The sequence below is a fragment of the Rana temporaria genome, chromosome 5 (assembly GCF_905171775.1).
Source record: "Rana temporaria chromosome 5, aRanTem1.1, whole genome shotgun sequence".
NCBI classification, from domain to species: domain Eukaryota; kingdom Metazoa; phylum Chordata; class Amphibia; order Anura; family Ranidae; genus Rana; species Rana temporaria.
The window spans coordinates 236,161,938-236,181,261 of record NC_053493.1 but is presented as its reverse complement, the minus strand read 5'-3'; the positions used below and the strand labels follow the sequence as shown (position 1 = coordinate 236,181,261).

The window sequence follows — 19,324 nt, the reverse complement described above, 5'->3', positions numbered from 1 at the left end:
TTTCTTTCGAAAATCTTATCTAAGAACTTTCGTTCGTATTTCGCACCGTTAGTGGGCTGCAGCAACAGCCGATTTTTGTGCGGCCATCGAATTTTAATAATCCAACATGTTGGATATTTTTTGAAAAAACAAACGATTTCTAATCAATGATGGGAGAATCGTGCGAGAAATGTAATCGAAAAAGAAATGTGCAAGAAAAGAAAATTCCAGAAAAGAAAAGAAGGTTCCCAGAAAGAAAAGAGGGTTCCCAGACACAAAAATTATTTTCTGTAGGAACATGAGGTGAAATTGAAGGTTTGGTCCGTCGAATTTCGAAATCAATGGTGGCACCATCGGATCACAAAGCCCACAAATTTTCTGATTATCTAAAGAAAGTTCTTTCGAAATTCGACCCGTGTATGTCCAGCATAAGTATTGGATGTGTATGGATTATTTTGGGAGACTAATGCCCCGTACACACCATCACTTTATGTGATGAAAAAAAACGACACTTTCTGTGAAGTAAAAAATGACGTTTTTGAAACTTCAATTTTCTAAGACGAAGTTGCCTACACACCATCGTTTTCTCACAATGATCTTGCAAAGTGAGGTTACGTTCCACCACGTTTTACCAGCTTCTGGGCATGCGTGGATGAAAAAACGTCTTAGAAAACGACGTTTTTTGCTACACACGGTCAATTTCTGTGAAGTAAAAAGTGCACTTTTGAAAAACGACACATAAAATTGAAGCATGCTTCAATTTTTTTCTGTCGTTTTTTACAAGACATAAAACGACGTTTTCCCCCACACACGGTCAATTAAAGTGACGTTTTTAAAAACGTCATTTTTTTTCATCACATAAAGTGATGGTGTGTACGCGGCATTAGGATATTGTTTCACTTTGAGTGCCTAAGCATCTTTATCTGACCCCTAGGTGGCGCTTAGATACCACTTAACAAGGACAGCTAATGAATGCATAGATTATATTGACAACAGTAAAAGGCCTTTAGCAGTGTTACATTTTATACTCATCAATCCTGTCTTACGCATATACAGCACATTAGTGACTTGGCTTGCAATATTATAATATTATGCCCTATTCAAATGAATGCGTCACTTTTCAGGAAATTAGTTTCATGCTCTTTGCCGCAAGCAAATGGATGTCTGTTGACCACGTTTGAGGTGCAATTAACAGTTAATAGCAGAGCACCCCCCCATATCCTTAGTTTACACCCCCCTCCCATACTTATCACCCCCTTCCTTAGGCCTTTATACCTTTCCTTGTCTCCCTCTCTTGCTGGATCCCCTACCCCCTCCTTCCTATCTCTCATGCTCCCTTTAGGACCGCCACTGGACATTTTCCTCCATAAGATACGCCCCGATCCCTGCCTATTTCATTAAGTGGGTGCAAGCTTTCTGTTAACACAACATAGGAATCATTTTACTTGCAAAGTAAAAACATATTTGTGTGAAAGGGCTTTTGGGTTCTCTTTACCATGTTATGGCTTTGTCAGCCTTAGTCATGCTCATGTGTGGCAGGTGCTTGTCAGCTGCTTTGTAACATTGTACAGACATCTCAAGTCTCCCGCGAAGTGCGGGAGTCTCCCGCATTTCAGCTGTGGCTCCCGGACACCTGCAAGTGGCGGGCAATATTCGGGGCTGCAGGGCTGATCCAGGGCCGCAGGCTTACCTACTCTCCAGGCATTGGGAGGAAAGAGGCACCTGGAGCTTGTCAGTGGCTGTGCCTTGTCCTCTACCCCTTCCCTACTTAGCAGCTATGTGACCAGTGACATAGTGTGGGGGGAGACAAGCAGGGCTACCACCCTGGGGCTGGGTGCAAAGTTTAAAGGGGCGCTGCTGTACTGTGCCCAGTGTGATGGCCATCTAGCAGGGGCTGGTGGCACTACGGCAGCAATCAGCACTGCATTGCCCTTGGGGTGCAGTTGGCTGCCGGCTGGGCATCTATTGCCACACACGGCAGTAATCAGTAAACCAAGGGCAGATAGGCGGGCGAGCTTGAGAGAGCCTGGGACTCAGAAGAAGAGTTCCACCAGCACCGCCTTGCGTATCGTACCGTACCCCGCGCTTCCAGAGCAACATGGATTGCTCCAACTTCCTCTGCTCTCTAGCGTCACGTGAAGCCCGGAGCGAGGATAGGCTGACTTGGGGCTCAGAGGATGGTTGGAAGCAGCTGAATGGCTAAAAGGATCAAAGTAGATGATCACAAGAGGACAGACTGGCATAGAATGGAAGGTACTGTACCATTATCATCATCATACACAGGCCTGCAGACTGCAGATAGACTCTGGTACACTACAATGGGACAGAGGAGGGACTGCAGATTGGGGACAGGGGCTAGGGATCTCTCTCATCTCCCCCCTCTCTTTCTCTCCCAGAACCCCCCTCTCTCAGCACTACAAGGGTACATTTTTCTCGATTTTCAGAGTTCAGCTGTATGCCATGTACACACGATCAGGTAATCGGATGATAAAAATCACTTTTGGATTGATCACACGATAATCTTATCGTTAGTACACAGCCGATCACGACAGTTTGTCCAACAATATCCAAAAGGGACAAACACGAAAACGTTGCACTGACAATAGCCAAATGACAATCGTTCAATCAGTACGTTATCCGTCTGCTAAAATTCGATAAACAAACACCACACATGATCGGAAACACTAAAATAACCCAGGAGATGGGAGAACAATACAAACGGAAATAGGCAAAAGGCGTGGCAGACACAGGGGTCACACATATTTGAAATAATTTTCGATATGTAGCTACGCAAACATGAAGGGTTTCCAGAATCATGCGAAAAAAAATAATACATTTCGTAGAGCGCAAAATGCACGGTTAAATTCGATATTAGTATTATGCAACAAAATGCGAACGATAAGTCGTACGATTATCTGATCATGTGTATGGGGTATTAGGCAATCTACTGCTGACAATTTGTATATGTTATTGAGCAAGGATGAGCTCTGGCGTGTTCGCATAGAACACGTGCAGAGCCCGCCAGGAAGTGCGCACGGCGCTGTGCTAATCACAGCCAGGGAGACATTGTCCCGATGCTCGGCTGCAGGGATCATGAAATGTCTCCCTGGCTGTTATTAGCGCAGCGCCGTGCAGACTTCCTGGCGGGCTCTGCACGTGTTCTATGCGAACACGCCGGAGCTCATCCTTATTATTGAGCATTTAGATGTGCAGACACAATACAAACACACATTAGGATGCTCCAACTACAGAATGCCCTAATAACTTGTAGGCATGGCTGCAACTTTCATGGAGAGCAGTGGGGAATACATAGAAGAGCAGTGCCGGGACAAGGCCATCCAGCGCCCAGGGAAAATATGCAAAACTGCACCCCCCCTTAGAGTTAGGGTGCCCCCATCCCTGCAATAAAACATTGCGCCCAGGCAGCCGTCCCTCCTGCCCACCCTTTGTCCTGGTTCTGTAGAAGAGCAAACATTTTCAGGGGCTATATAGTTTGCAATCCTGCTTAAATAAACTATTTACATCTAATTAGAGAGATCCTCAAATCTGAGACATAATGCGACTGCTTTTTACATGACTCTTTCATGTGGGTAGCATTTGATTAATAGCTCTGCCTAGACTGTGTGATAACCTTACCCAGGGATACCTGTGTCAGAAACTAGGTGTATTATAGGTGGTGCTTGAGACTCATTTGTAATAGTAAATGAATCAGATGATCCAACCTCCTCCTGAGTAGCACTGGCCAAACCTGTCCCACCTGTTCTCCTGAAACTCTTCTCCTTGTGTATTGAGACTTCAGGCCGATAAGGAAACCGATCTCAAAACTATCCCGGATAAGACCCTGTAGTAAGGAAGGTAAGCTATCGGAAGCAAACACATATGCAATTTCATGAATTATTTTTAATCAGGAAACAGTAAATATAACTTTTGTGTTGCTCAGTTACAACATATCCAAGGAAACCTGGGTGACGACAACAGTTTTATAGTTGATGCACCTAGTGAAACTTTTACTAAACTGACCAGCTTTGAAATCACGGAATGCAACTCTGAATTACTTATACTGTAAACTTTACATTTTTTAAAGGTAGAAATTCTAGTTTCTGTATGTTTTTAAAGAAAGTAGAAAATGTTCAGTAGAAACTACTGCGATGGTAAAAAAAAAAAATATGAGGGTGCATTTCAAATGCAACACAACACACCTGTGTTATGATACAAGCACACCTTTTATGATGTGTTTTCCTTTTAAGGCTTGATTCACACCTATGCATTTTTAGTGCTTTTTGCAGATTTGCACTACAGTCCAGTTAACATGGTTTCCTATGGACACGTTCTGTAGTGCAAATCTGCAAAAAGCACTAAAAATGCATTGGTGTGAATCAGGCCTTAGAGCATATGCAACCATGGAAAACATTCAAAATGTTCTTTTTCTAATTTGATTCAGAAACAAAATCATATACCTAGAGGATGATTATAGTATTTTTTATATCATTTTAGTATTATTACCATTTTTACAAAAGGGGTTTGAAAAAGATCAAAGATCTGAATGATCAGTATTTTATTATTATTATTATTATTATTATTATTATTATTATTATATTACATGTGTATAGGTTTCTCTAGTATTGAATAAATACAATATAAGTTTCTTAAGATTTATGATGCAGAAGAAGCAGTTTTTATTGGCAGCGATCAAACTCCAAGAAAACAATAGCTAACCACAGTGAGAATGCTGCACATTGTGTGTGGTACAAATCTTTCACCCAGCTACTAATTCTTTTGCTGCCGCAGGCATTTATTTTCTGCACACATGCTGTTTTTTTAACATGAAAACGCACTTAGCCCACATTCACATTGGGCCGTTTTGACATGCGATTAGACATTTCAAATCGCAAGTAAATTTGCCGCCAACGGCATTGACTTTGCAGTACCGCACCGATTCCCAAAAGTAGTTCCTGCACCACTTTTGGCAACTTCAGGGGCGATTTGAATAGACATCTGTGCAGGAACCAGCAAATCGCTCCCGAAGTCGGACTGACATGCGGGTTTGAAATCGTGCAAGTTCAGCTGTGAACTTAGGCAAAAGTATAACTAAAGTCAATTTTTGTTTTGTTTTGGATAGAGTAGAGAGGGATTAGCACGCCTGTCAGTTTTTATCGCTGCTTGTGCGACTTTGGACATCCGAGTTGCATTACAAGTCGTACCCCATGATTCCCAATGATAACCATTCATATCTGTGTGACTTCAAAGTAGTCCCTGTACTACTTTGGTCTGACTTTGATGTGAGTTGAGGTCCAAGTTTACACAGGCATTCCCTGAAATTGTGTCAAAATTGCGACTGCCAATTCGTGGCCTAACGAAGATCTACCTTCTCAATTTGTCATGTTTATCATTATCGCTGAAAGTGAAAGCCCCAAATTTTGGGTTGTCCAATGGGGACACTAGTTCTGGTGACACCCCAGGATTCTCTCACGTTGAAAGAATTTCCTCTCACTTTCTGTGTTGACTATAGGACAATAAGTGAAGGGAAATCTCCACAATGGGACAAAAATAAATCTTACAGAGGTTATTATAATCATATCAAAATCTCTATCCAAAGTGCCTTTAGTTTTACTTTAAAACCCCACAATATTGTATATTTTCTAAAAGCAGAAGACCCCTAGAATAACATTTTGCAAATTGTTATGTCATATGATATTAGCGCAGCTGTTTATCAAACCTATATTTTCAGTAGGAAATGCACTTAAATTCATTGCAGTACACACAAACACAATTACTCAAATTTTTTTGTAAAATATAAAAAAGTTAATTGCAGGCTGCTGTTAAACTGCGATATCCAAAGATTTAAAATCGTTACAGCTCATTGAACCTAATCATCGTACCCATGTTTCCTTTACGTTATGTTTTTGCTTGTATGTGTGCGCAGTACTTATGAAATTCTATTAGTGGATGGTCAGTTTTTGAACCACATTGGGAGAGATTCAGCAGCAAAGGCAGTATTGTCAAACCAGAAAGCAGTGGACAGGACTTATGCCGCGCCGCGTACACACGGTCGTTTTTCAGCATGTCCAAAAAACAACGTTTTTCCAACTTCATCATTAAAAACGATGTTGCCCACACACCATCGTTTTTGAAAAATGATGAACAAAGCGCTGTGACGTACGACGGCACTCTGAAGGGGAAGTTCTATTCGCCTTTGGGCTGCTTTTAGCTGATTCTTTGTTAGTAAAAGACGATTCGCGCTTTTTTTGTCTGTTACAGCATGATTGAATGTGCTTACTCCATTATGAATGGTAGTTTTACCAGAACGAGCGCTCCCGTCTCACAACTCACTTCTGGGCATGCGCGGGTTTAAAACGTTGTTTTAGCCCATACAAGATCTTTTTTTACAACCCGAAAAACTACATTTTAACCAGTTCCCGACGGCTGTACGACTTTGTACGGCCGCCGGGTGGCTCTGAATCTCTGGGAGGCCGTGTTTATACGGCCGCCCCTTTCCTCGTTCCCCGCACGCGCTCCCGAGCGCGCATCGGGGAACTCCTGTACTGGCCGTGTCCCTTGGACACAGCCAATTACAGATCGCGGTAAATAGCCAATCACAGCGGTTATTTACAGCGTGATTCTGTGGCCAATGAGAGATGATCTCAAATGTAAACATATGAGATCATCTCTCATTGCCGGCTCTCCCTCCTCACACAGACAGCGCGTGTGAGGAGAGAGAGCAATCTGTGAGTGATACAAAGTATCGAATGTAAAAAAAAACGCCACCAGTGTCATCTGTGCCACCAGTGTCATCTGTGCCACCAGTGCCCACCTGTGCCAAGTGCCCACCTGTGCCAAGTGCCCACCTGTGCCAAGTGCCCACCTGCCACCTCAGTACTTTTCAGTGCCCACCTGTGCCACCTCATCAGTGCCCACCTGTGCCACCTCATCAGTGCCTACCTGTGCCACCTCATCAGTGCCTACCTGTGCCACCTCATCAGTGCCTACCTGTGCCACCTCATCAGTGCACATCTGTGCCGCCTCATCGGTGCACATCAGTACCCATCTCAGTGCCCACCTGTTTCGCCTCATCAGTGCCATCTGTGCCGCCTCATCAGTGCACATCTGTGCCGCCTCATCAGTGCACATCTGTGCCGCCTCATCAGTGCACATCTGTGCCGCCTCATCAGTGCACATCTGTGCAATCAATCAGTGCACATCTGTGCCGCCTCATCAGTGCACATCTATTCCACCCCATCTCTGCCACCTCAGTACCCATCTCTGCCACCTCATCAGTGCCTACCTGTGCCACCTCATCAGTGCCTACCTGTGCCACCTCATCAGTGCCTACCTGTGCCACCTCATCAGTGCCTACCTGTGCCACCTCATCAGTGCACATCTGTGCCGCCTCATCGGTGCACATCAGTACCCATCTCAGTGCCCACCTGTTTCGCCACATTAGTGCCATCTGTGCCGCCTCATCAGTGCCATCTGTGCCGCCTCATCAGTGCACATCTGTGCAATCAATCAGTGCACATCTGTGCCGCCTCATCAGTGCACATCTATTCCACCCCATCTCTGCCACCTCAGTACCCATCTCTGCCACCTCAGTGCCCATCTTTGCCGCCTCAGTGCACATCTGTGCCACACATCTGTGTGAAGTCGCCAGCAACAATGTCAAAGCGTCTCTTTTCCACCGAGCAGGCATATGCAATTATTGCCGCAAGTGACCAGAGCAACGGGGAGCTCTCGTCTTCCGATTCCCAGCTGGATTCCGATTCGGATGTAGACTACGAGCCAGTCTACAGCAGTGGAACCGATACAGGCTCAGAGGGGGAAGATAATCAGCCCGCCAAAAGAAGGCGCTCTGGTGAGGCAGTGCCATCCACCAGCCCCGTCATGCCATCCACCAGCCCCGTCATGCCATCCACCAGCCCCGTCATGCCATCCACCAGCCCCGTCATGCCATCCACCAGCCCCGTCGTGCCATCCACCAGCACCGAAGTGCCATCCACCAGCACTGCAGTACCTCGGCAGCAAAGGCCAAGGACCAATGCAAGCCTTCCCTATGCCCTTCAGTACCCCTTGTGGCTTCCTTCAAATTCCGGAGAAGCCAACATTCCCCCTTTTACTGCCCAGCCAGGAGTCCAGGTGGACACGGACAATTTTTCACCAATACATTTTTTCGATTTATTTTTTACTGAGGAACTGCTTTCTAGCATTGTGGCCCAGTGCAACCTATATGCCCAACAGTTTATCACCAACAACCCCACATCGTCTTATGCCCGTCCCTACAATTGGAGAGATCTAACAGTGGAGGAGTTCAGGATTTTTTTAGGCCTCACCTTTTGTATGGGACTCAACCCAAAAAACGAAAAACATTCCTTTTGGTCCAAACGCCCCATTTATCACATGCCAATCTTTTCTGCATCAATGCCCAGAAACCGATATTTCACGATCATGAGGTTCCTCCACTTCAATGATAACACCCAGTCCCTTCCCCGAAATGACCCAAATTTTGACAGGCTTTTCAAAATTCGCCCCTTATTAAATTATTTTTCAGAATTATTCCCCCAAATATATACCCCGGAACAACACATTTGTGTAGACGAGTCCCTAGTAAAATTTTGTGGCCGACTTGAAATCAAACAGTTTATACCCAGCAAAAGAGCCCGCTATGGGGTGAAGATGTACAAGCTATGTGAACGAGCCACAGGGTACTTGTATTCCTTCTTGGTGTACGAAGGGAAGGACACCCAGCTGAATCCCCCCGATTGCCCAGACTACTTGGGATCAAGTGCAAAAGTTGTCTGGCAACTTATCACCCCCCTCCTGGATAAAGGATACCACCTGTACGTGGACAACTTCTATACGTCTCTTCCTCTGTTCCACAACCTGCACCGGAAGAAGACGCCAGCATGTGGCACCGCCAGAAAGAACCGGAAAGGCTTTCCTCAAAGCCTTGTGAATACAAAGCTGAAGAAAGGGGAATCGGCGAGTCTGCGCAACAAGGAGGTTCTGGCAGTGAAGTGGAGGGACAGAAGAGACGTATACATGTTGTCGTCCATCCACAACGATTCCTTTGTAGAAACCCGCAGAAGGCGTGGCACCACCATCCAAAAGCCCACCTGTATCCGGGACTACAATTCGTTCATGGGGGGAGTCGACTTAAATGATCAAATGATGGAACCATATCTACCCACAAGACGCACGTACCATTGGTACAAGAAAGTAGCTATTTATTTTTTTCATTTGGCCGTCTACAACTCCCATATTATTTACCGCAAATCCACCCAAAACCCCCTACCCTTCCTTGGCTACCTGGAGGAAATTACCACTACCCTGATATTCCCGACTAACCTACCCCAAAACATCCGATCAGATGTTCTAAGTCGGCTCTCCGAACGGCACTTCCCGGATAAGGTCCCTCCCACAGCATCAGGCCGACGAGCTAAAAAAAAATGTAAAGTGTGTGCCAGTGGAGGAGTCAGACGAGACACAGTTTATTATTGTGCCCTTCACAACCAGGCCTCTGTGTAACTGACTGTTTCAAACGTTACCATACTAAACTAAAGTATTAGTTTAGTATGGTAAACGTAATCCTCCGTTCCTGCCTTCTCACCCCTTATGCCACTGCCTGCTTTGTAACTGACCCCAGCTTGTTATTGGACCACGCTTCTGCCTAATGATTTTGTAATACCGCTGCCTGATTTGGAATTGACCCTGGACTGTTTTTCGACCATTCTTCTGCCCAACGATTTTGTAATGCCTCTGCCCGATTTGGAATTGACCCTGGACTGTTTTTCGACCATTCTTCTGCCTAACGATTCTGTAATGCCTCTGCCTGATCTGGAACTGACCTCGGACTGTTTGACCATGCCTTTTGCCTGCCTCTTGGACTGATCTTGTACCCTGCTACTGGACTAGTGGGATTCAACACAGGGGTCTCACATATGTGAGGGGCTCCAGAAAAGTTTTTCTAGATGAAGAAAACAATTTTTTTTGTTTTTTCATCCTAGATTAGGGTCTGGTTGCCCGGAGGCTTCAAAGAGATTTGGGTGGGAGAAGCCTCTACCCCTGTCCCCATTCTGTCCTGAACGAGGCCCTCCTTCTGCCTGCTGCCTGTAGGACCTATGCCATCATGCCTCTGCCTGTTGCATGAACTGACCACCTGCAGTATCCCTGCCTGGACAATTGTGTATGCGAATTTCCTGCTCCCTCCTTCCCCCAAAAGGTACCAAATGTGGCACCAGAGGTGGGAGGGGGGGCAGATAAGCAGAGCTTCCCCTTTTGGTTGGAGCTCTTCTTTAAATAACTTAAAACCAAACAGTTTGCACATCTCCTCCAATAAAACCTTTTCCTCCCTCCAATACCCTTTGAACAGCTTTTCAGGAAACTATTCTCCAGCATTTCCAAGTTCTTGAGGACCCCACACACACCAAAATACACCTAAAACATAATTACATGGGGAACAGATACTTGGAGGTATTAAACCCAAAACCAAATGTAATATATTGCATCTTGCCAATCCTTAGATGTGGTGGCTGAATTTGTTTTCCTTTTTTAGTCTATTTCCCTCTGTTATCACCTGATTATCTGGCCAGTAACACACTCCCTGCTACAGGGTGCCTGCACTTTGGATGAAGGAGAAACAGGATAGCACCATTTTTAATCTGAGGGGGGAGTGTAATTGGATGCACTAGCAAGCTCCAGCTCACATATTAGCAGTTACAACAGTTATTTGCTTTGGGATAAAAGTTTTACATAAATAAAAGCTGATCTTTGTAATCACCATTTTCAGTACTGTTTTGTCTCAAGCCTCTAACTGCTATTTCTGCAGGACAGCTTGTGCTGTTGAAAAACAACAAACTTACTGGCTGGATTACCAGGTGAAATTAAAGGAAAGCGCATAAAAAAGAAAACCAATGCAGCAGTCACATCTAAGAATTGGTAAGCTGCAATATAATGTTTTCTTTTGGTTTTAATACTGCTTTGTTGACAGTGAAAAAAAAGCATTATCATACCTCTGCCTTTTTTATACTGTATACTCTCAACCCTACCATTTCAGACTGCTGCTGAAGGTGCCGTAACCATTTAAGGACACATATTCTGGTCAGGCCCTAAGATATGACCATTCTATCTGACAGCTGAATTGGAAATTTACACGCTTTTGCAAATTAAACTCCCTCTTGAGCCATCTTTATATTTACTGGGTCTTCTGCCGCCCACTGTGTCTAAAGAAAGTTACTCTAACTGGAAGTGGACACATTGACCAAACACATTAGACTTAAACCAGTCATAGACGGTTCAAATATCGGCTGGTTCAGCAGGAACTGGCCAAGATTTTAACCATGTATGGGCAGGCTGAATGTACCCAAATTGATCCACCAATCAGCTTGGGTATAACCAGCCTGCTGGATTTTACATGCAATTATTGCTAGCGGCTGTTATAGCTACTAGCAATAATCACTGTTTTCTCTTGGCAGGGATGGCTTTCTCCACCCACCTCCCTACTGGAAAAACACATTGGCTCTGTGTGAGGGAGCTGACTGTGTTGATGAGGGAATCGAGTGATTTTCCTTTCCTGCAAACTGTGGTAGCAGGACAGAAAATCGTCCTGCCGATAGCTGACCTTATGCCCTGTACACACGATTGGAATTTCCGATGGGATAAACGATGGAATTTTCCATCGGAATTCTATTCAAGCTGTCTTGCATACACACTGTCAGACCAAATTCCGACCATCCAAAATGCGGTGATGTAATGTAAAACACTACGACGAGCCGAGAAAAATTAAGTTCAATGCTTCCGAGCATGCGTCAAATTGATTCTAAGCATGCGTGGTATTTTCTCCGTCGGAGTTCCACACGGACGATCTGAATTTCCGATAAAAAAAATAAAACATATTCTATTGCTAAATTTCTATTTCTAAACTCCGACGGGAACAAGTCCGATGGGGCCCACACATGGTCGGAATATCCGATGAAAAAATTACGTCTGACTTTTTTTTATTTGAAATTCCGGTCGTGTGTACAAGGCATTAGAGTCTCACATTTGAGAAATTTAATTCATGGAAGTCCTTACAGCCAGAATGCCTTTGAACTGGTGTAAGATCCCTGGTTCCGCTTTGTAAAACCCTCCATGTGCTGTATTCTCCTGCTTTTTACATTCTTTCATACTACCCGGTTGCAATATGGGATAACAGGCAGCAATTTAAATGACCACCAGACATTATTTAAATAAAAAACCCATAACACAAGATTATGTGGAATAAATATATGGCCACGGCCTTTATTATTGGTTTTATTTTATTAATAACTTATAAACAATTCACTTAAAATTCACCATAGGAATTTCTTTTAAACCAACTTAAATATATATAACGACCATTTATTTAGCTCAGCTATTACAGCTCGAGCTGTATTACAAAACCACAACAGAATTTATTAAACTGTCCCCACAAAGCTAGACCGGGCTAAAAGCCCCCCTGACTACACCCAGACCGCGGCCTGCTCAATACATGTCTGGAGATCATTGTTCAATATATCAAGACCGATATCAGTAAGATGAATACCATCACTCCGATAAAGGCCCGGAAAACCTCTTTCCAACTCCCAATGATGACAAGAGACCCCATAACCCAGGGACATAAACTTCTCGACCACCCTATTTATAGGTTTCTTATTTTTTCAAACGGGCGAAAAACTGCAGACCTCGACCATTTAAGTCTTTGGATGATTTCGGAGAAAACTATAACCGACCCGGGATACATAGCTTTAATGAACCGAATGAAATGTTTGATTTGAAAAATTTAATTTAAAGTGTTTAGTTTCCTCCCAGATGAATAATCAGGATGTCTGGAAGAGGATGACTGTAAGCCATAGATCCCAACTTGGACAAAAGTTCATCCCAAACCATGCCCCTTTTACCATGCCAACAAATAGAAAAAAAGGTTAGGATCCAGATCCAATAACTCAGAATAAATTCGGGATGCTGCTCTTCTTTGCGCCCAAAAGATAAGAGTGTCCAATGATCCATACAATCCGTTGAACACCTGTAATTAAGTCAAAACAAAAATGTTAGGCCTCACATATAATTTGAACGTATCTGACTTCCACCTAACCAGCTGTTTAATTCTACTATTGTCTAAACCTATCCTAGCTGCTTCTGTAGCTGCTCCAATACGAAATGAATGGGAAGATATTTTTTCATTCCCCAAATTTAGCTGACGCAAAGTTTTATTGAGAACAGCCTGGAATTGAAAAATTGTCAACTGTGAACTATTTTGATGTAAAAATAAAAATTCACCTTCTTCAGGCCTATCATGTAGGTAGGATTTCATCAACAAAACTGGACATATGAGCTTATTGGAGCACGCTGCCAGCGTGATCCAAGAGCCCTTACCTAATAGATCAGTTTTAGATTGGTTAACAAATAACTGCATACTATCTGAGTTGAAAATGACATCCTTCCTCCTAAGACCTGTTCTATAAGAATTTCTAGGGACTAATTCCGACAACCTAAGGGCCGCAAAAAAACAAACCGAAAATGCGGCTTTAAAAAGGTTGGACTCATAAGGGGAAAAACAAAGATCAGAAACATTACATAAATTTAACAAAATTTCGGGCGTAATAGGTCTTCTCTTGTCCACTGAATACGTAGCCCTTCTGTAACCCTTCAATGCTTGACGAACAGAAAATTGAAAACAAGATGGCAGCAAACTCATTTTCAGAAAAAAGGATATACCCGATAATGTTTTGCTTATATGGGACCAAGAATAATTCTTGGCCATCAAACCGTTCAAAAACGCTAGTACCAGCTGTTCAGAAAAATCCCACATATTGTGGTGCACTGACGTAAGGAAAGACTGCCAGTGCTACAGTACCATGCAGTTTTGTACCCGCACCAAGTCGAGGGAGCCAAGGACTTATGTTGTTGCAGTCCCAATCCCGTCTGCTTCTGGAATAAGCTGAAAAAAGCAATCAAATTGAAATCTGGAAAGAGCATCCGCTACCACATTTGCTTTTCCTGGAACATATTTAGCTTTCACCATAGATTAAAAGACAAACATTTGTAAACTAAATAACGCAAAAAAATTATTACTGGCTTGGATTTTGATGAGACAGTTAATTGCATATAAAACACCTTTATTATCTGTACTACACAAAAGTCTCTTATTTTGAAAATGTTCACCCCAGATCTCTATAGCCACAATAATTGGAAACAACTCTAATAAAACGCTGTTTTTTAAGAAACCCTTCAGCTTCCAATCTAACGGCCATGGATTTGCACACCAGTGGGTCTGCCATATGGCAGCGAAACCTCGAGACCCAGCAGAATCGGTGAATAACTGAATTTCCTGATCCAAAATAAATTCCTCTTGCCATACCGATCGGCCATTAAAGTCAACTACAATTTTTTGCCAGACTAACAGATCTTCTTTAATTTCACTGGACTCCCTAACTTGGGAGTACAGGTTTTTAAAACCGGAAATGGCCATGTAAAGTCTCCTTGAAAAAATACAGCCCATAGGAAGTACCCGACTGGCAAAGGCAAGTAAGCCCGTAGAATACTAGAAATTAAACTACACATCTTTTTGATTTTTTCCGGGGGTAATCTAAATTCCATTGTCTCTGTATCAATAGTGATACCTAAAAACTCAAGACACGTAGTAGGGAAAACAGTCTTGTCATGAGCTAAGGGGACTTCAAAATGTTTACATATTTCAAAAAAAGGAATTTTAGTAACGATGAACACTGATCCAATCCAGCTGGACCCAAGAACAGGAAATCGTCAAGGTAATGTAGAATGTGCTTATTGCGCACTGATTTGATCACTACTCCTTCAATGAAAGATGAAAAGCTTTCAAAGTAGTAACAAGAGAGAGAGCATCGGGAGACACCTGTCGAAAAAATATTGGCCTTCAAATTGAAAACCTAGAGAACTAAAGCTATCTGGGTGGATTGGAAGGAGCCTAAAGGCTGATTTTATGTCAGCTTTAGCTATTAACGCAGCACGACCTACTTTCTGCAACATGCTAACGGATTCCTCAAAAGACGTATAGGAAACTGAGCACAATTCATCCCCAATCTGATCATTGAGAGAATGATCCTGAGGGTACGATAAGTGATGAATCAACCTATAACTTCCCACATCTTTTTTCGGTACAATACCTAAAGGAGACAAGTGGAAATTCTCAAAAGGCAGGGAATTAAAAGGGCCAGATATCCTACCTTCTTGAAGCTCTTTAATGAGTTTAACCTTTACTATTGAAGCTAATTCATCAACTAATTTTAGATTTTTTGTAAACATACACCCAAAACCAAGATAGGTAGGTAATTTAAAACCGACCTTAAAACCTTCAATGAGCATTTGAGCTGTCTCCTGGTCGGGATACAACCGTAGCCACGGTTCCATGTTTTGCAGTATCACTGGGGTCATAGCTTTTAAGAAAGGAATCCCTGCCTGGCTGCTGCGGAGTTATAGCGGCTTTTTTGAAACATTTAATGACCGGATGCGGACCCGAACAAAAAGCGCATTCATGTCTAAATCTACAGGAGTTAGGCCATTTGCATTGTGTATCGTTGAATGAAAAACAAGTGTCTTTTCTATATGAACCGGTAGAAGATGAAGGCAAAGTGTTATTCAAATGAGGTACCATTGGTCTTTGCGGTATGAATAAGTTCAGCCAAAGCCTGACGTCTTTTTGACCCCACTGAATCGAGGGGTGCACTGATTTTTTTTCTGTCTGAAAGATTAGTCGTAAAAGTACCATGACAGACCTCCAAAAGTTCTGTACGCCTCTAGTATTACATCCATATGTTGAAAAAGTCCCGGGCTTCGTTTCCGGAAATCTTTTGTATGTGACACTCGCATAAATAGAAAATGCTTGAAGCCAATTATTAAAAGTCCTCGCAATTGACCTCTTTTTTTTTTCCTCTTTTTTTTTTTCTTTCTCAATGTTTGAATAATATTTGTTTTGTGAAGGCAATAGAGATAGTAAATCGATAAACTCACCATGCCATATTTTGTCTTTAGTACTACTGTTTAAATGTAAACCTAATGGTGACAATGTGCAAGGCATTGCTTCCTTACCAAAACACTCAGGAACTTTATGTGATAAAACATTACTCTGATGTGATTGTGAAGAAACAGCTGTATCCATTTGTGAATTAAACTGATCACTTACTTTACCCAGATTAGAAGACCAAACAGAAGCTGCTGCAGCAGAATCATCTGATACTGCTGTTTGTGGAACCACTTTAGATAAGCTAGAAGCCAACTGTAAAAGAGTAGATGAAAGTGAAGATAACACAGACAATTGTTCACACTCACCCCTACTACCAGATGCTTGTCCGGTCATAGGAACCTGAACACCTGACAAACTGACATTACTTGACCCCCCCAGCTGTGACCAAGCCTGGGGACCTACGAGCTGAATTTGGCGCATCATACCGCCCTGTCGTTGCCGGCTGCCCAATTCCTGTCACCGAGCGAGACCTGGTTAGCCGTGCCCCCGCCCTAGGAGGACTGACGTCGTCTTCCTTTGTCTTCCTGGTTGATGACGCGGTCCTTCCATTCCCCTGCTTATGGCCAGAGGGAGCCGCCGGGCTGTAAGACCTCTTCTGTGTCGTCTTTCTCGTGGACCACCCCTCAGGCTCGATGATTTCACACTCATCGGCTCCCCTATGCTGACCCGGAACCGTGACCTCTCGCGACTCCTCTCTTCCTCCCATAGCTTCTGTGCAGTCGGCCATGAACACCTCACCCTATTCGGCCGTCGGTTCTCCTATGAGGGGGTTCACTGTGCTGTATTCTGCTAATACATCCCCCGGAGGTAATGAGACATCTCCGGATCCAGCTCTCACCACCTTCCGCCTCAGCACGCTCCAGCAGCTGCCTAAGTAAAGTCTCCATGCCGTCCAGGGTAAGAAACTGAGGGCTCACAAAAAACCTGATGCCCATGACAATAAAGAAAGTAGTGGCAACAGAAAGAACCCTCCACAGGCATACAGTTATGTAAGTCTTGTGTATACGTAGCCTAATGCAGGATTCTAAAGTCTGCAATTATTGGAGATAAAAATAAAGGCACAATTTAATGTGGTTGTATACCCCACTTTGTGATTTTTTTTTTGGACCTACAGGTAAGCCTATAATAAGGTTTACCTGTAGGCAAAAAGAATATCTCCTAAACCCATATGGTTTAGGAGATATTCACCTTGCATGCAGCCGCTGACGTTTCATCGCCGTCATCTTGCTACACCCCGGATTCCTTCGTAGTAAGGATACACTGAGAAGGGGGAAAGCAGACATCTTGTTACACTCACGGAGTTTTGCATTTTACACTTTTTTTTTTTTTTAAGAGTAAATTGAGTTTATATAGTGAAATACAGTACTTGCAACTCTGTAAATGTTTACGTGTTGAATTTTAAAAGCAGCGAACTTCTGTCCGATTAGCAAACCTGTGAGATCCGCACGCATCTAAACAGGAGTTCTAAGTATTGTATTTCACTATATAAATGCAGTTTACTGTTAAAAACTTGTAAAATGCAAAACACTGGTGGGTGTAACAAGATGTCCGCTTGCCTCCTTCTCAGTGTATCCTTACTGTGGAGGACTGCGGGGTGTAGTAAGATGACGGCACCGAAACGTCACTTCCGTTACACATTCTGACAGGAACGGAGGACTCCCGCACATGCATGGTAGTGATGTCATCGTGACTCCGGACACTCACAGCGCCTGAGCCGCAAACCCAGAAGAAACGCAGAAGGAACATGTCAGTTTCTTTAGCGGTGACCAGGAGGTGGTTCGCGGGCTTTGTTCTAAGGTGAGTATTTTATAATGAGCTAGTATGTGATGCATACTAGCTCATTATTCCTTTGCCTTACAGGTTGTGTTTTTTTGTTTTTGTTTTGTTTTTTTGGTTGGGCATACGACCGCTTTCACATAAAAACACTGATGTAACACTTGTGTTTTTCCAGTTCTGTGTTATTCAGCAGTTGGAATGCCTGGGAGAGGCATAAGGAGGGTACAAAGTTAAAGTGTGCAAACACAGTGAGATTTAGTATGAAGTGTGCCAAACGCTTTAATGTGTGCTTATAAGCATTACATTTCTTACATTCTTTTCTTACCCAAGAATATAAACACCAGAAATACATATTGGTCATAAGGACTGATCTTTTAACTTTTTATGTTTTCTATGCTTGTCCACAGCTGGACATTTGTAGGAAAATTCAGCAACTCAACTGAAGTTTGATGGGAATGATTCTTTAAATTGTATCTATATACCAAAAACATTTTTTTGTTTTAGGTAGGATGGGGAATTACTGGAACTTCTGTCAGGTTATCTACTGTATCTGCGGGTCTGTTCGAGAGAAAATAAAAATCTGAAAAAGATAATAAAATACTGACAGAGGTCTAAGCATCCCCCTACTTGACAAAAAAAAAAAAAAAATCTGTCTTTATTGCTGTTCTGGAGATTTCCCCTCATATCATGTCCCAGAGACAACAAAACAGGAAGTGAAGGAATATCTGACAAGAGTTCCAACCCTTCCTGCTCTATACAAAACAAAATGTTTTGGCTATGGATTCACTTAAATGAGTCTCAATACTTTGCAGTTAAAGATTATAACAGTATTTTACTTTATCCAAAGACTCTTTTATACAGTATATAGGCAACTCTGTAGAAAATCAAACAGCTTGTCCCATCAAAAAGCATAACCTAGTTAACTTTCCTGATTCTGATGTGTGAGAATTTTAAACAATAGGGGAGAGCCTGTATGGAGATGCTTTTTTCTTATATGCCTATGGGTGTATGAATGCTAAATATCGTCTTAAACAAACGTGTATGTTTCATAAACCTTAAAAGCCATAGGGATGGGCTTAAAGAAGGCAGTGTCAAGAAATGAATGCAATACTAGGAAATGGAGTGACTGAAAAGAATTCAAATTCTGCTTATACAATGAAGCCATTCAATTCCTCTGCAAAATATATCACATTTCCATATACAAATTTCTCTCACAGTAATGAGACTTTAGAGATGTATTAACAGATTTCTTCCTCTTGCAAGAGAGGTTTTGACGTTCTCCTTATGATACAGTTATTTAAATGCCTATGATCCACCAAGACAATATTGTGCTAAATGCAATGTTCATACAATGCAAGAATGTATTTGAGCTTACTCAATACTATATAATATAATATAATATGCTAGTGTAGCACTTCCCCCGGAGGAGCTGCTGGATTGTTTTGGGTGGCACATTTACCTCGTGGCTCTTTTCCGAATTCCTAGGGGTGTATAGCAGTTGTGGAGGAATGTCCACAACAAGTGTCTTTTCTGTGCTCTTTATTACCCAGCTGGGTAAAA

General features: G+C 42.8%; 1 protein-coding gene across 3 annotated transcripts in view; it reads left to right on the top strand.

The window, feature by feature from the left end:
* Window positions 1-3,612: 3,612 nt before the first annotated feature.
* The window catches only part of LOC120940632 (MARVEL domain-containing protein 3-like), a 69,196-nt gene continuing 53,484 nt past the window's right edge, over window positions 3,613-19,324 (top strand). Inside the window, exon 1 of one of the 3 annotated variants that reach the window (XM_040353603.1) lies at window positions 3,613-3,834. The gene's annotated coding sequence lies outside the window, so the exon portion shown is untranslated. Of the gene's footprint in view, window positions 3,835-10,867; window positions 10,909-19,324 lie in introns of those variants that run through there. The other 2 variants (XM_040353601.1, XM_040353602.1) reach the window with 2 other exon arrangements.